Source organism: Solanum pennellii, chromosome 3, assembly GCF_001406875.1.
Source record: "Solanum pennellii chromosome 3, SPENNV200".
In the NCBI taxonomy this organism is placed as follows: Eukaryota; Viridiplantae; Streptophyta; class Magnoliopsida; order Solanales; family Solanaceae; genus Solanum; species Solanum pennellii.
In genome coordinates, this window is record NC_028639.1 from 51,878,508 (window position 1) to 51,896,140 (window position 17,633).

Genomic DNA, 17,633 nt, shown 5'->3' on the forward strand with positions numbered 1-17,633 from the left:
ACATGTGAAGAAAAGATGCGCTAGTAAGGAGGTGTAAAAGGTTAGTTATAGTAGGAGTTAGAAAAGGTAAAGGTAGGTTGAAGAAGAACAAGGAGGTAACTAGATAAAATTCAACACAACTTCAGCTTATTCAGGACATGACTATAAGAAGGTGTGGAGGTCAAAGATTATGGTAAAAGATTAGTAGGGTGTCGAGTGTTCCCGTCCTTTAAGAGGGAGAGACAAGGATATACCCCCTTCTCCTTGCAGACTTATTATTAGTAGTATCAAGTAATTGCATAGTTTCTTTTTCTTCAATGTCTTTGGTCATATTTGTTGTTGTTTCATTTGTTTTATATGTTTGATATTTTGCTATCATATAATTTTTTTTGGAAACTGGTAAGATTGTATTTCCCAGCATTAAGTATACTAGCCACCTCCAAAAGTGTTAGTTACAAAGAAAACTAACAAAAAATACACTAGTTGAATTTCTTGTTTTATGTTCATTTCTTTGCACCAAAAACCTAAAGTGGTAATTACTTTCCACTTAATCTTCTCTATAGTGCATTCTTTCCCTACAAAAATTCTATGATTGTTCTCCACCACCTCCTCTGGCTCTCACTACCTCCCCTTCTAACCCAACAACTTAGTTGGTCTGTTGTATATTCTGGCATAATCCAATTTTGGATCTTTATATTGGTGAATAGAGTCCATACTTGTGTTGTTACTTTGCAGTGAAGAATCGAATGATTGTTGGTTTCTAGAGCCTCTTTACAAAGAAAACATCTGAACGCAATAATTTTTCCCCTCTTTTGAAGTTTATCATGTGTCAAGCAAGCTCTCTTAGTGTCACGACTAGAATCTATACCCCAGACGAGACCGACGTTGAACTCTCAGAGGTCGCAAACAAGCCTACTTACGTCATACTTACTTTACATAGGTTAATTTTAGCGGAAAATTTGAAATTTTTGATTCTTTAAACATACTTGCTAAACATTCTTAATATTTCGTAATCGTTCATCATCAACCATCTAACATTTAAGAGATAAGCAACTGAAAGAAATAATTCACTAAGTATTAATTGTATAACGGCCAAAATAGCACCAATACAAAGTCTGAACCAAAACAGGAAAGAAACGCTAGTGGAACATGCTCCACTAGCTCAACTATAAAACTACGCTAGAATGTAAAACAGTAGCATCCTCGAAAGCGTGAGGACCTACCAAACTCCGAATGAATGCTGACGTTAGGATAGCTGCAACAGCGAACCTGTAGCTCTACCGTCCACCTGTGCCTACACCTAAAAGTAGATGTTTGTATGGAATTAGTACACACTTGTACTAAGTATGGGTATATGCAAGCACACACCAAGGACATGCATGAGAAAGAATAGCTCTTTCCTATCGACATGATTTTTGGAATTCAAGTCAGTAGACTTGCCAAATTGAGATTGGGAAAGTTATGCCATGAGAGTAACATGCATCATTATAATTATCGTATTGCACACAACACATAACATCTTCATATAACACATATCATAGCACATAACTGGTAACACATAGCTTCTTTCATATTATTCATTCATATGCCATGAGGCCTTATTATCATGTACTTGACCTTAAGACTTTCCAAAATGAGGGCTCAACATATAGGACCTCAACTAGGGAGCCTTCTTTAGAAAATACAGAGTCTGCTTCATTGATTCATACGTACCTCATTTCAGTTCATTCATAGGCCAGTGTGAACACCAGCTATACCTAGGATGTAGTTTAAGACTTTCATCGGGTTTGCTGTGCAATGATCAGGAATAACCTAATGTCATTACCTGAATCTAGCTCACCTCTTGATTATCCTATCCTAACACCTTCGGTATCATTCATTTCTTTATATGATTCATTTGAGGCTGGCCTTATTCATTCATTGGAAACTTTAACTTTAACCGATATAAGATCATGTGAGCATCATGAAATCCAGTGTCTCCCCCACACTGAAAAGAGGTGGAATCACCGACCAAAGTGACTCAATAACATGCTAGCGTATATGGGAATTCAACCCCGCCAGATCCCTATATTGGCAGTATAGGTTCGAAGACTAGGAGATGTATGGAGACCCATACCCGGCAAGCCGGACAGTCTCATCTCATGAGAGTTACGTGAACCTTCGCCCTTCCCGAAAGAAGGCATCACCGCTCATAGCTAGCCTATCGGTGCTCAGTATAAAGTTCCATTACATTCAACTCATACATCATGGAAGCTGGCTTCTAGTATGAGGACATCATAGCTCAATAAATGATTTCTCATCTCATCATTATTATTAAGTATTTTAAACTCAATATTTTCATTAGAGTGTTCATAGAGACTGGTCTCTTCATTATCTTACACTCTCATTGGTGAGTACGTATTGGTAACATTTACTTAGGCTCATTTGAGATTATTCTCATCATATACATTAGTCTCACATCATGATTGTCACCACATTCTTCGTTCTTAGCACCTTTGTTCTTCATAGTTACTCACCTCTTATTACGTGAATGTTCATTTCTTTATTTCATTACGTATATTTTAGGTTCACTTATTTTTGAACGTATGTTAGACTTATGTGTCTATACATACAAGCCATGGGACTTCATTTATAGTTCGCTAAGTGATTCTTACTTTCCTAAGATTATGTATTACAAGACTTATGTATCTTGTATATATGCCAAAATCTTGATTTTTGATCTAAGTAGATGGCATTATTTTTGAATATTTTACTCACGTACGACTTATTTATCAATACGGAGGTTTGGGCACGGAAATCCAAATCTTGAATCACTTGGATATCATTTATATTTTTCATTGATTTTATTTCTAATATTTATAACATTATAACTCTAAATTAAATTTCAACGTTTTCATGAAATAATTAATTTTCTATTTTAATTAAAATTCTAAATTAAATCTCAACTTTTACATGAATTAATTAATTTCTTATTTTAATTAGAATTCTAAATTAAATCTCAACATTTGCATGAATTAATTAATTTCTATTTTAATTAGAATTCTAAATTAAATCTCAACATTTACATGAAAGAAATAATTTTTCTATTTTTAATTAGAATTCTAAATTAAATCTCAATATTTACATGAAAGAATTAATTTTCTATTTTAATTAGAATTCTAAATTAAATCTCCATATTTACATGAAAGAATAAATTTTCTATTTTAATTAGAATTCTAATTTAAATCTCCATATTTACATGAAAGAATAAGTTTTCTATTTTAATTAGAATTCTAATTTAAATCTCAATATTTACATGAAAGAATTAATTTTCTATTTTAATTTTACTATTAGTTAACTGAAAGGTTGGGGGTTCGAGCCCCAACAACCCCTTTGATTTTTAGAATTAAATTTGCTACAATAGGGAGGTTGTGGGTTCGAACCCCCGCAGCCCCCTTTATATTCTTTTAATTTTCGCTGAAGAGGAGGAGGCTGTGAGGTGGTGGGTTCGAACCCCCACAGCCTCACTTTATTTCCTTGATATTTTGCCCCTCCCCCCCCCCCTCAACGCTGAGGTCGTGGGTTCGATCCCCGCCCCCAGCCCCCTTTTTTTTCTTTTTTCGCGAACTGGGGGTCGTGGGTTCGATCCCCGCCCCCAGCCCCTTTTTTTTCTTTTTCGTTGAGGCTTAATTTGGTGAGGTCTCGGGTTCGATCCCTGCAGACCTCACCTATTTTTATTTTATTTTATTTTTTGTTCAAAATTTCCAGAATTCATCTACAACTTATCTCCATATTCTGGAAAATTACTCCACAATTTTGTGCATCATTTTTACGAGTTAATTTAGCATTTGTTTCTTATACATTCATTAAGTTTCTTAAGGCAAATTTAAAGGGATGATTTGATCATTTGTTTTAACTAGATTTTCTAGCATTTCAACCATCTGAATATCACGATTTTTAAGAGCCTCTAATTGCACATAAAATACGAATAACCTCTATACTATTAACATGCTAAAGAGAAACTCAAAGTCTTATCACAATCTTGCACAAATACATACATATTTACATTCATATTCCCAAAAGGCACAAAATATAAACACATAGTCATGGACACATACTCGAAACGAGATCATCACCACAAACATGTATCCCTGAATTTTACCAACAAGAATACCCAACCTAAGATCATAGGGAACTAGTGACAGGGACATGCAACGGGGAACAACCATAGTTTCGAGGTGAATAGTTTGAATCGTAAGGGGCCTCTTGGGAAAGGAGCCAAGAGAGAAGAAACCCATACCTTAATTTGCTTGATCAAACATGAAGTTGCTGCCCAAATCTTCTCCTTGCCTTTACGTTTTGGTTACTTTGTTTTTCTTAAAATTTCATGTGAGTTCTTCAAGTGTGAAGAATTCTTGGTGTATTATCTGGTTTTTGTTGTGTTTGTCAGAATAACGTGAGAGAGATAGAGAACGTGAGAGAGAGAGAGTTAAGAAGCGTGAGAGAGAGAGAGAGCTTTTAGGATTAGGAGACTAAATTCAAGATTTAGTCAAAATAGGATTTAACTAACTTAATAAAAAATCTGATTTATTTTAAATTAATACGTGAAAGGACCATTATGCCCTTAAAATTTCAGATTTTTAATTAATAATTAAATCACCTTAAGTACCTATTTATTCAATTTTATTATTTTTTTCGGATCATTACACTTAGTACCAACCAAGTGAAACACTTCACATTAGTAGGCTCTACACACTTCCATATAGCACTCCATGGCCCTGATTTCTTCCCCAATTGTGGCTAGATCCCTTTTATACATTCTGTTCACATAGAATTGACCATTAATATGATGCCTTCATAGCAATTTATCTATTTCCAGATTTATGCTTGGAAAATATCCAATCAAAGCTAGCATATTCGATGCCCACTCTATTTCCCAATCATCAAGAGATCTCCTAAAGAGCAAATTCCTTCCTTGTGGGGACCAAACCTCTTGTATTTTGCTATCAGGATTCAGGCAAATGGAAAACAACCCAGGGAATAAATTTTCCAAGGACCCTTGACCAATCCAGTCTTCCTTCCAAAACAAAGCCTTATTTCCTCGACCAACCTTTATCCTTACATTGTCTCTGAAAGCCAGCCATAGGTTTCTTATAGTCCTACATACTCCCACACCATATGTTTGTGTCACTTTCATTGAACACCATTGATCTTCCTGACCATACTTGTGTTGAATGAGTTCCTTCCATAGAGCTTGATCTTCCAAATTGTATTTCCACAACCATTTGGTAAGTAAGTTGTTGTGTATCTTTAAATTTCTTACCCCCAAATCCTCACATCTTTTGCTCTGATGAACCGTCCATCCATTTAACTAAGTTGTAGTAGCTCTTCTCAATCTTGTTACCTTGCCAAAGAAGTTTTTCCTCAACGAGTCTATAGTTTTGCCTACCTTGCCGGGAATGGGAAAAAGTGACATCACATATGTTGGCAAAGAGTAATACATAGTTAATCAAAGTGACTCTTCCCCAAGGATAGATATTGGGATTTCCAAAGTGTCAGTCTCCTGTCTGATATTTCTAGTACACCATCCGAGAGATGCTAACTGATTTATGCTTAGCACCCAATGGCAAATCTAGATAAACTGTAAGCAATCTCTCTATCTTGCACTACAATATATTGGCCAAAGCTTGAACTGGTGGACCTCTTTAATAGGAAAAATGTTACTTTTTCTCCCGTTCACCTTAAGTCCTGAGCATGCCTCAAAATTACCAAAATAATTCTGATGTGACAGAGTTGTTCTTTCTCTACTTCACAAAAAAGTATTGTGTCATCTATATACAATAAATGAGTCATATCCATCACCTCATTAATCCTGTTTTTTATTTTGAAACCCTAATCCAATTGCTATCATATTTTTCTTGCAACTCTGCTTCAAGTAACTTCTTTTTAAGATGAGGACCTACCGAAAACATCTCCAACTAGAAAATATGGGGTAAGATTTGCGTACATATTACCTCCCCACAGCCCCACTTATTACATTGGGCATGTAATTATTGTTGTCGCAATCAACCTTGAGAAGAATATTATGTCAAGGCGCAATTGATCTTATTATGGCAGAAGGATATTGAGAAAATAAAGAGAATGAACAAATGTTGTTTTCAGCATCGTCTATTAGAGCAATCAAATTTCAAAAGGGGACATACCACAAGTCTAATTTGGTCTAAGAGTAAGCCTTTTGACTTTATTCATCAATGGTCTTAATGGCGGCAACGTTGGCTTTTGGTATATTAAAATTTTAATTTATAACAAAATCTAATGTTTCTAAACGATGTATGCGAATTAACAGTTACTAACTATTTTGGTATAAAAATGAGATGAAATACATGTGAAACGCATGTGCAGAGAAACTAGTCTTGATAACCAAATAATGCTAAAAAGTTAACACAAAAGGAAGAGTACAGAAAATAAGGATGTAAACTAGAAAAAGATACAAATTTTGGACACTTGCCACAAAGGAAGAAAAACGTGTGATATCAAGAAGTACATGGAAAAACTTGTAATATCAAGTAGTAGATGAAAAACTCATAATGTCAAGAAGAACAGGAAAAACACAGAACAAGATACAGAATATATCATCTAGACCATATCGCTCTCACCAATCCAAGAATGCACAATTCCAATTATTGGGCATGATGCTCTAATTAAGGTTCTCAAAATTTTGAAACTGCATACGACTACCCCAACTAACATGCACGCACAAAAATCGAAGAAGAAAGTAGCAGGGTATGCTGTCGGGATATAACATATGCCAGTAAGAGTATAAACAGACTAAGAGTTAAAAAGATACCAGCGAAAATCCTGCATCTTCCATATTTTTATCTTCAAATCTATACTCGTGAATAGCCCAATCAGTTCTCTGCACTCGTGGTGCTTTACCTTGGTGAAAAACCAAAGTCTTAACAGATCCAACAAACTTTTCATCATAAAGAACACGTCTATCCCTGCCAGTAATTTTCCAGAATCCAATTTCAATAGTGCGATTCATCCTGAATCCACTTGCATACTTTCTCTCACTTGGGCAAAAGAAATACCATTCAAGATCTTTACTTTTGTAGCAACATTTGTCTGGAAGAAAGAAATACAAACATTATGAACAACAGAACATGCACAGATAAGCAGAAATAAATCCATAGCTGAATAAAACACAAGAAGCCTTCATGATACAAAGAAGATATTGTATAGAAAGTCAAACAGGCTTACAACATTCATTCACCGGAAAGAAGATAATTGTTTAAGTATTTGATCAGTAATAAGGAGAAAATATGAATTTAATATTTGGTTGTCTCAAATTTTTGGTTAATCTACATTGTGAAAGTGTTTGCTTTTGAGCAAGATGTAATTTGTGACCTCATATACATGGTTCATTTGGTTTCTCACCTTGTTTCTAAATGATTATTGATGATTTTTTATGTCAAATCTCAAAGGTTAAATCAATAACTGAATATCTTGATGGTTCTATTACAATTAAGCATGTCTACAAACCGATAACTAATAAACCAAACCGATAAATTTCAAACCAAACCAATGGATACGCAGCCGTAGTAGTTTTCAGTATAAAGACATACTTCATGTTGAGAACATACCATTTATATGCACATATCAAGACTACCAAAGAGTATGACATATATACCTGGAAGATCCGATGGGAGAACTTATAAATGTTGAGTTCTGATATGACTTCAAAAAGGATCTTTTTCCCCATGATCTTCCGCTTTAGATAGTACATTATCAGCTCAACATCAGTAGGGTGAAAGCGAAATCCTGGTGGAAGCTTCGCCATTGGAAATAGTAAAAAACCGCACTGACAAAAAAAATGAAAAGAACACAGCACTAGTAGGTCTCAGTGAAGCAAATTCTAACAAAAGAAAGTCATAGACTAGTATACACCAGAGTCAAGTCCAATGCCTAAACAATATCTTCCCGGAGCACCAATGTCTTGTGCGATTCAACGCAGCCCAAACAAAATAGTGATGCTTCTGGTTGATGCTAACAGACATCTGGTGTGCAATACAAACCTGTTCCATATCAAAAGCCTCATAAATACCGGTTCAAAAAGAATTGCGCAAAGGACAGAGGGCAATAACACAACACTAGAATTTGAAAGAGCTAAAAGAGTAACAAATCAGGGTGACGGAACACTAGCGAGAACAATAAATACTTAATTTTTCACAAACAAAATTAGAGAAAAAATGAATAGTTAATCAACCAGGAGAACCAAATCAAAATCAAGAAGAATTCAGAAAGAGAACCAGGAACGAACCGGAGATGGCAAACGAAGGAGAAGGCGGACGCGTAGACGACGATTAGAGGGAGGAAGGAGGACCAAAATGATTGGGAAATAGGGTTTTATTGAACGCGTTTACTTCAATGCACTGAAGTTTCTTGAGTAAAAAACATCCAAGGCCCGTGTGAGAAAAACCTTTTAACAGAAAAAAAAAAGAAAAAAAAAAGGTTGAAGTAACTCTCTAGACTATTATTTAAATTTTGGAGATACATATTAATTAATATAAGATTTTATTATTTTTGAACTTATTTTTTTGTAATTTTATGCATTTTTTTGGCTTATATGGCATTCAAATATCTCCTACGCGTCACAATTGCATGGAGTCACAGAGTGTGCCAAATAAATCAAAAGGTGTATCATATTATACATAAAACGAGTTCAGGGTAATGGGACCTTAGTTTAGCTAAGCTGTATCTCTGAAATCTCTGTCATAATCTAGAGATACTTATACCTTCTCCCTAAAAAAATTATATTAGTTTATTATTATTGGGTTAACATTTTTAAACGGTTTTGTAAAATGTTTTTATTAGGTCATAGATTTGATTTAGGTTTTATAATTTTGACTAATGGTTAGTTAAGTAACCCAATAAGATTAAATATAAAAATATGTTTTCCTCCTTTATAACATCTCGCAACTAGGAAGAACTAGAAAAGAGTTAAAAATTTGAAAATAGTTACTTTTGGCAAGTATAAGGAAATCTGGAAATCTTTGAGTAAGTTAAAAATGAGTTTTTGGCAAACTTCAAACGACCATAACATCTAGTCCAGGATGAGTTAGGTGTAGTTCCAGATATGGTTGGAAAGACCTTGGAATAATTTTTTCAACGCCGCCAAGTTTACGCGATTCCAAGTTCGTATGAGTGAGTTATGTCTTTCGGAAGTTGAGTTGTTGGATTAAAGGAAGTGGCAATCCGGATTTAGGACAGGCAAATTTGTCATTTCCTTATCTAATTATATTAATTCATTTTTAGGGATTAATTAGGTAAAACAAGACTTTTTTCAGTTTAGAAAAATTAGAATTCACGCTAGGGCTTGGAGAAAAGAGAAAATAGGAGAAAAGAGAAAAGAAAGCAAGAAGTCGCTAAGAAAGTTCAAGCTTTGCGTGTGGAATTTGTCGGGGTGATCCCTAAAAAATTATGTGAGATTACATAGCATTGGTTATTTCACCCACGCGCCAACCATGTTTTAATTCAGCGGATTTAAGTTTTAGAATGTTAAGAAATTGAGTTCTTGAAGAACATTATTGAGAATTTCGTTGAATTCTTGTGGGTTATTTAGTTGAAGTTTCTTGAGATTTGATTTATGTTTTCATGTGTAATTTCAGCTTGAATCAATCATATATAAAGATTACTAATGATCCTAAATGTTTGGAGAAAGAACCATGGAGGTTTAGAGGGTTTTAAGATGAAAAATAAAGGAGAAAAGTCGGGGTTTACCTGGGAAAAGGATGGGGCGTCGCGTCAACCAGCGCCCCCCAAAGAAATCTTTGCCTGTACGTCTCTGGGGCGATGTTCCAGCCAGAGCGCCCCAACCAGCCCTCTAAAGTTTGAGGGTTGGCGCCCCGCGCCTCTCAGAGCGCCAGAGACGGCAGTTCTCCCCCATTCTTCCCCCATCTTTTCGTACTAGTTCCTAAGTGATGTATATATGTTTTCTAATTGATTTTAACACTCTAAGGAACACCTAAACATCATGAAATCATCCATAAACATGAGATCATGAACCTTGAATCCATAATTCAATTCAAGGAAAGTTAAGATCAAAGTTATAGAAGTTAAGAGTCAAGTCTAGAAGTAAAGAAGAAAGTCAAAGCAAAGTTTCTTAAAGTTTTCAAGAGTCTTTAACAAACGTTTTAACTTCGTTTTAAGGCTCAATTTTCAAGTTAAGCTAAAAGTAAAGAGTTCAGGTCATTTCTTAAAAGTTATAAGAGAACTAAGTATTCCCTAAGAGTTTCCAAATGTTTTAACATTTAAGCAAGAAAAGGGAACATTGATTCCAAGTGAGATTTTAAGCTAAGTTTTTTAGCACTAATCTCAAATCACATAAGAAGTTATTTTTAAAACATATAAGCTAAGTATATTTTGGGATTAGTATTGAGCACCGATATGGGGATGCGAGTTCATATTAACTCAAGTCTCCATAAACCATATAGCCATGATGGGTATTAATGGGTCATACTTTTTAGATGATCACATAAGTTAAGCTAGTGGGTCCACTAAGTTAAGTAGTTCTATATGACGACAAAGTATAGGACAATTTGGCAGCGTGATGGTAAAATTGTTGTATCACCACTTAGGCTCATAGTGGTGGTTGTCGGTTAGAGAAACTCTCACAGTAGTAAATTCATGGTTCCTCAAGGGGTTCTACTTAGTATGAATGGGGATATGAGACTTCATTCATGCATTGCACAAGTAGACTTTGAGAGGGAGTATGATATGTCTTTTATGATATTATGATTATGAGTTGACATCATATTTTAAAAACTTTTTGTTTTTTTATATTGCACTTGTTTTAAACTGCTTTATAATGAAATGAGTTCAGTTAAGTATTCATGAGTTGAGAAGAGTCAAGGTAAGTGTTTCTTTTAGAATCTTTTCAAGCCTATGTTGTATTTAGCATTCCAACTAGCATACTCGTACATTCAATGTACTGATGTCAGTTGGCATGCATCGTCTTATGATGCAGACGCAGGTAACTAGGATCGGCACGCGCACCGTTGATCCAGTGAGCAACTCAAAGTCAGTTGGTGAGCCTCTTTGCATTCCGGAGGACTCCTTTTCGTTGTTTTTAGTTTTATTTTTCAGTTATTAGGATGATCAGGGGTCTTATCCCGACATCCATCTCAGTTATTAGAGGTTTTATAGATAGTTATTTAGCAGTTAGTTGTCTTTACATTGTCATTTAATATGTACTAAGACTTGACTTGTCATTTGGCTATGTTGAATGTTTATTTTTAAAAAAAAAAAAGTTCTAAGTTATCTTTTACACTGTTGAGTAAGTACATTTTAATCCTTGTATTAATGCTTTGAGTCTTCCGCTGAGTTAAGTAACACATGCCAAGGTTCGCTTGGGCTAGCAATGGTTCTCGAGTGTCTGCCACGTCCAGAATGTAGGCTCGGGGTATGACATTATTATATTACACTGGCTTTAACACTTTATAAATCTTATTTTTAAAATACTACTAGTATTACTTTCGAACTTATGCAACACAAAGTAGTCTCTATATTGTGATATTTTCTCTCTTCTCAATACAAACTAGTATTATCTTATCTTTTCTCAATTTTAGATTTAATTGTAACACTGAGTCGTCACATAAAGACAATTAATGTTGTTTCCTCTATTTATTGCATGAGTAGAATGAATTCAAACAATTTTCTTAAATAAAAGTGATCAACGTAGAAATTTGTGTTGGACTTCTATTATTGCTACCAATTCTATTTTTATGTCCATCGTGTATATATAATCATACTAGTTTCAGAAACGTGCGTTGCACGTTTATCTCAAAATATTTTATATAAATTTTGTTTTGTAAATGACATATTTTCTCCACTTCAAATTCATTGGTATTTACTAAAAAAATCATTGTTTTTACAATTGAAAGTTCATATATCATCCTAATAAAAAAAACGCAAATTCTTAATTATAAAATTGACTAAAAGTGCATAGATGGTTAATTCATGTACTAATATGATGATTTACTATTCAATATTTAGTTTATTAAATAATTTATAACATTGAAATTTAATGTAGGAATAGAATTGTAATCTAACTTTTTCCTAACATATATACACACGATGATGTAATATTATATTCTTAGTTTACTTAATTAATTGTTAATTATGTTTTCTTTTTCTTTTGTATGTGAATGGTTCATAAGAATTTGGTATTATTGAAAATGTTGAAAGACTAAAAGATTGCAATTTATTAAGCTCCTAAATCTTGTAACTCTTTATTTTTCTACTTTTTGATAATTAAAATTCAAGTTTCATAATGTTCTTTTTTGGCATAGACAAGATAGAGATAAAGACTTATACTCAACAATTTTAAGATCCAATATGGATAAAACTATCACTGCTACATGAAATTAGATCCTTCATAATACTCTTCTCTCGAACTAATTAGAGAGTGATATAATAATTATAACTCATGAGGGTTATTTAAAAAACAATTTCACAAATGAACTGAAATCAACATATTTATTTTGATTCCTACTTCACGCGAGTATTGAAATATTATTATTAGATAAAATGAAAGAAATTAGCGAAGTCATAACATTCTTTCAATTAACACAACTTCCAAATCTTCTTTAAATCAGAAACATCAAACATCTTAATAGAATAATACTCAAACGTAACTAACTAAATAAAAACAATAGGAAAAAAAAAGAGGTATCAACTTAAATTGAACAAACAGACACACACTTTTCATTTATTCATGACAATAACATTTTTTACTATATCTATCGGCCCTTGTATGGAACCCTTTAATTGACACATTAAAGATAAATAATGAAAAAGAAGAGGATATGTGGTATTGAAACTCCAGAAGAAAATCTCAATGAATTTACCATGCTTCACTAAAGTTACTATTTATAAAATTCTATAACTATAGTTGGAAGTTGAAAAGACCTTACAAACATTGAATTAATTTAGTAAGATGAAAAGTTATTTTAAAGTATTGAAAATGCTGAAATAAATTATAATTGCAAGCATATTAATTCACCTCTTTGTATACCCATATATATAATTGATTTTTATCAAAATTTAAATATGCCATGTATGTGTGTGTACATTATGTAGTGTTGAATATGATGATTTTCTTCATTAATGATAGAATATTTAATTAATATTTTTATAATAATTTTATTTAGTGTAGGATAAAATGGTAATTCAACTTTTAACTTTTTTTATTCCCTCTTATAATAATATATGATGATCAAATTTTTATCGGTTAAACTAAAAATTGAATCATTAAGAATAAAAGGTTGACTAATCAAAAACTGATAATAAGCATCTTGTTGGTTATCGGTTTATCATGTTTACAAATCGAAAATCAATAAATTGAATCGCAAGTATATAAAATTAAATCGAACCGATTGATGTGCATTCATAATCTAAGGGATCATTTGGTAGTTGGTTAGAATTATGTGAGTATGAATAATATATGAATTAGTAATGAGTGAATTATGCACTACTTTATGCATAGATTAGTTATTCATGTATTTGTGATTCCACCTTCTATTCTGCATAAGATAATATATAAATTCTCTCATAACTTGTACATGTATTAGTTATGGAGTTCCTAAATTTTCAATCAAACTTCGTATTAATTTTATACGTAAATAACTTATGTCAATTAAACTTCAAATTAATTTTCTAGATGAATTTTTTCCTATCTATTTACCAAACGTTGTATCAGTTAAACGAAAAGTAATATATAATCAACTTGAACTTTATCCCGCTACCCTTAAAGGTTTTCATTGGCCTATAAAGTTCAACGAATTTTAAATGAGTCTTTGGCCATCGATATTTTTTGAGAAAAAGCGTAACAATATTTAGATTATATTACAAGTCATAAATATAACTTTGAAGAATTTTTCAAAATAAGATCTTAGTTGCACTCAATAACTAAACTAAGGTCCTATTATCCTCTCGAATTCTTTTTAAAAAAAATAAAATTGTACGCCTTTTAGCTTATGTGGCAGACTCAGTTACTCCACACAGTTGAGACGCGTGAGAGATGTTAGAATGCCACATAATGAGAAATTCATTTTAATTATTTTATTTAAATATAATTTTTCAAAAAAAAACTAATTTCTAAAGAAATAATAACTATTGTGTATCCAATACATACAAAATTAATAAGGTTTACACAAATAGTGGGTGTAACATTTTTTTAATTATATTTTTAATAAAAGATGATGCATTGACATTCAGCGTTACCTAAATTGCTAGGATTACGGTGTGGGTAATCGATGTGGATGCGAATTTAAGGATCAAATTTGGTAAAATTTAAATTTTAAGGTTCGGGGGTAGAGATTCAAGGATGGATACAGGTGCTGATTTTCGGCTAAACAATCTAAATTTATAAAAATAGAGATATAATGATATTCTAAATTTTGAAATACCCATACTTCTTCTTTTACGCTCTCTGGTTGTTCCCCTCAAAAAAGAAAAAGAGGTCTTCCATCAGCTCTCCTTACAGATCGTTACTACTGTCTACCAAAAGTCAGAACACAACAACTTGATTCTTAGTTTCTCTCTGTTTGGCTTGAAACATGAAACAACAAATATTGACCAATAGGAAAAGTAAAAAAAATAAGACACAAATGGGAGTATCTCATGTCTCAAATATATTTTATCTTAAATCAGAATTTCAATTTTCCCCAAAATTTGTCCAAAGACTCAAATAAAAGTATCTAAGGTGGGTTGACCAAATCACACACGTATCGTGCATCCGTCTTATGTCGAAATGGGTACGGGCTGCAACAATAAAAATGAAGAGTTTGTGCAACTAGTGGCAACCCATCATTTTGTACAAGTGGATTCAGGTAAAATTTTAGTAACACTAGACAAAAGAAACAACATTAAGCATAATAACGACTCTCATCCTCCACGTTTTATTTGATGCCTAACAAAATTTTAGAGTGCTTTTTTTGCTAAATATTTTTATCTGTCTAATGATGTACTTTACAAAAATCAAAAATTTATCACTATATCTATTTACTTCTTAAATTTGACATTTATTCAACTTCATGATTCATGAATTCCTTTTAAAAAAAATACATATTAAGAATAAGACTTTTGACCATGATTTTTATTTACTTATTTTTAAGTTGAACTATTGAAAAATCATGTTTGGTCATAAAACTTTGAAATTTCAAAATTTCAAGAATTTAAAAATTTCAAGAATTTAAAAACCAACAAAAAAGCATTTTTGCTTCAAATTACTCACAAAAACTCAAAACAACTCCAATTAATTTTTTCTTGTAGCAAAATATTGTGAATAATTTACTCCAATTTGTTTTCAAATATTAGTTGAAAACAAAAATTACTTTTTTTCAATTTTTATAACGAAACATGGTCAAACGTTCTAGCCAAAATATTAAAATTTATTGTTTCATAATGAGTACAAAATATAAATTCACCCATGAACTTATCCAAAAAAGTCAGTTATATGCTTAAACTAAATATGGTGACCTTTTACACACCTCTTTCACTAAAAATTGAATTTATATACCCCTAGGCTTATAGCACCACCACTTTCACAATGGGAGGTGTATCACAATTGTGCCACTTTAATGTCATATCACAGTCACTTTAGATGTCATGTCAGGTCGTGTCATTCAATTGTTTCTTCTTCAGTGAACACTACCATAAAACCACTATCATTGCTGCCAAATTAGTACCAAATCTATACATTTCACCATAAAAAAATTGCTGCTAAAAATTTTACCAACTACAATCAAGCCCACGATCGAAAGCACACTATCAACATCGTCTCCACAAAAAATTATAAAGGATTAACTTAAAATTTTGACACCCATGAACAAACTCATCATAAAAATTACATCATCACCATCAAAAAGTACAAATCCATCACCAAATATCACCACCACCATTGTCAATATTGGAACTATTGTTATGACTCCTTTGAAGATTTCGACTCCTACTCAACTAGTAAACCTAAAGACAAGGTATAACTTAGTTTTAGTATAATTAGATCTCCCAAGTCACATATAACATATACTACTATCATTGTATACAAATACGAGAATAAACATTGTAAGAGAGCGGTATAAATAATATATCATTTGGTTCTTACTTCAGGAGAATATCACATTCGAACATGGTATCAAACCATACTTCAGAATTATCATCCACTTCTTAAATGTCAACCGTAGATCAAGCAAGCAAACCATCTCTTTCTCCTCTCAATAACGCTCATCACTTTATTTTCATAAAATTAACATATACAAATTATTTTTGGAAATCATAGGTTTGTCTGTTTCTTCGAGAACAAGAGTTTTTTGGTTATGTAGATGGAAGTTATGTATGCCCTCTCTCTCATATGACAAGCAAAGATGGCGAACAAAATATTATCAATCTGACATATCTTCGGTGGATCAAACGAGATCAATTTATTATGAGTCTAATTATCTCATCTCTCTCAGAAAAGACTATTCTAATTGTTATAGGGCTACCCACAACAAAATCTATTTGGGATGCTCTAGAGGCAGCCTTCTTGTCACCATCGAATACTCAAATTCTAAACCTTCATATGCAGCTTCAGAATCTTAAACAAGAGAATTTGGGCATTACTCAATATCTTCGCAAGGTCAAATTACTTATCGATGAACTAGCAACTTCTGGTCGTCCAGTTTGCCTTTGTGATCAAAATATTTACATGTTCAAAGGTCTTCAAAGTGAATTTAAAGATATTGTTACTGATCTCTCTGCTCGACAAGAACCTGTCATTTTTAGCGAGCTACACAACCTTTTGTTAAGCCATGAATTTATTCATGATCAGGCACTCTTGTACTTATATATTTCACCATCTACTATGCCGGACTTGTCTGTCAATCCTTCTGCAAATTTCATTCAGTGTGCTTCTCAGAATGAGAGCCAATACAACCAACAAAATCACAGAAGACGAGGTCGCAACAACAAGAGAGGTAGAGGAGGAAATCGTGGTTGAAGACAAGGTTATCATAACAATTCTTCCATTGGAAATCAGTGGTCCTCACCTTACTCTAGCTCGCGTTGTCAAATTTGTAATGGTGTAAATCATCTTGCACCAAATTTTTTTCAGCGATACAATCACACGATCAATTCAACAGCTTATTTGACTTATCAATCACCTCATATAACACCCCAAAATTGGTATCTGGACAACGGTGTCAACCATCATATCACACCCGATCTTGCTAACTTGCATCATGTGAAGGAATACAATAGTATGGATCAAGTTCAAGTTGCGAACTGGCAACCGCTTCCTATTCATCACACTGGTTATTTCATGCTCTCTCTCCTTTTCAAATCCTTAGACCTTACTAATATTCTTCATGTCACTTCAATCATAAAACATTTACTTTCCGCTCAGAGATTTGCTCATGATAATGATGTCTTTTTTGAATTTCATCCCTCTCATTTTATTGTTAAGGATCGAGCATCCGAGAAGCCTCTTCTTTTATGGCAGAGTAATGATGGTCTGTACTCACTCAAGCTTCAACTTTCCCAACCACGAGCAATCTCCAAGTCACCATCCACTTTTATATCTTCCAAAACATCGTCGTCTAAGTGTTGGCATCTTCGTCTAAGTCATTCCCACAAAC

At 33.0% G+C, this 17,633-nt stretch overlaps 1 long non-coding RNA gene across 1 annotated transcript; it reads right to left on the bottom strand.

Annotated features, from left to right (window-relative positions):
- Positions 1 to 1,085: 1,085 nt before the first annotated feature.
- On the bottom strand, positions 1,086 to 8,401 carry LOC107012511. The gene is made up of 4 exons (XR_001456047.2): positions 8,279 to 8,401; positions 7,649 to 8,033; positions 6,806 to 7,083; positions 1,086 to 1,279 (listed from the first exon to the last, which is right to left on the bottom strand). It is a non-coding gene; the product is annotated as an uncharacterized LOC107012511 (long non-coding RNA).
- Positions 8,402 to 17,633: the final 9,232 nt, after the last annotated feature.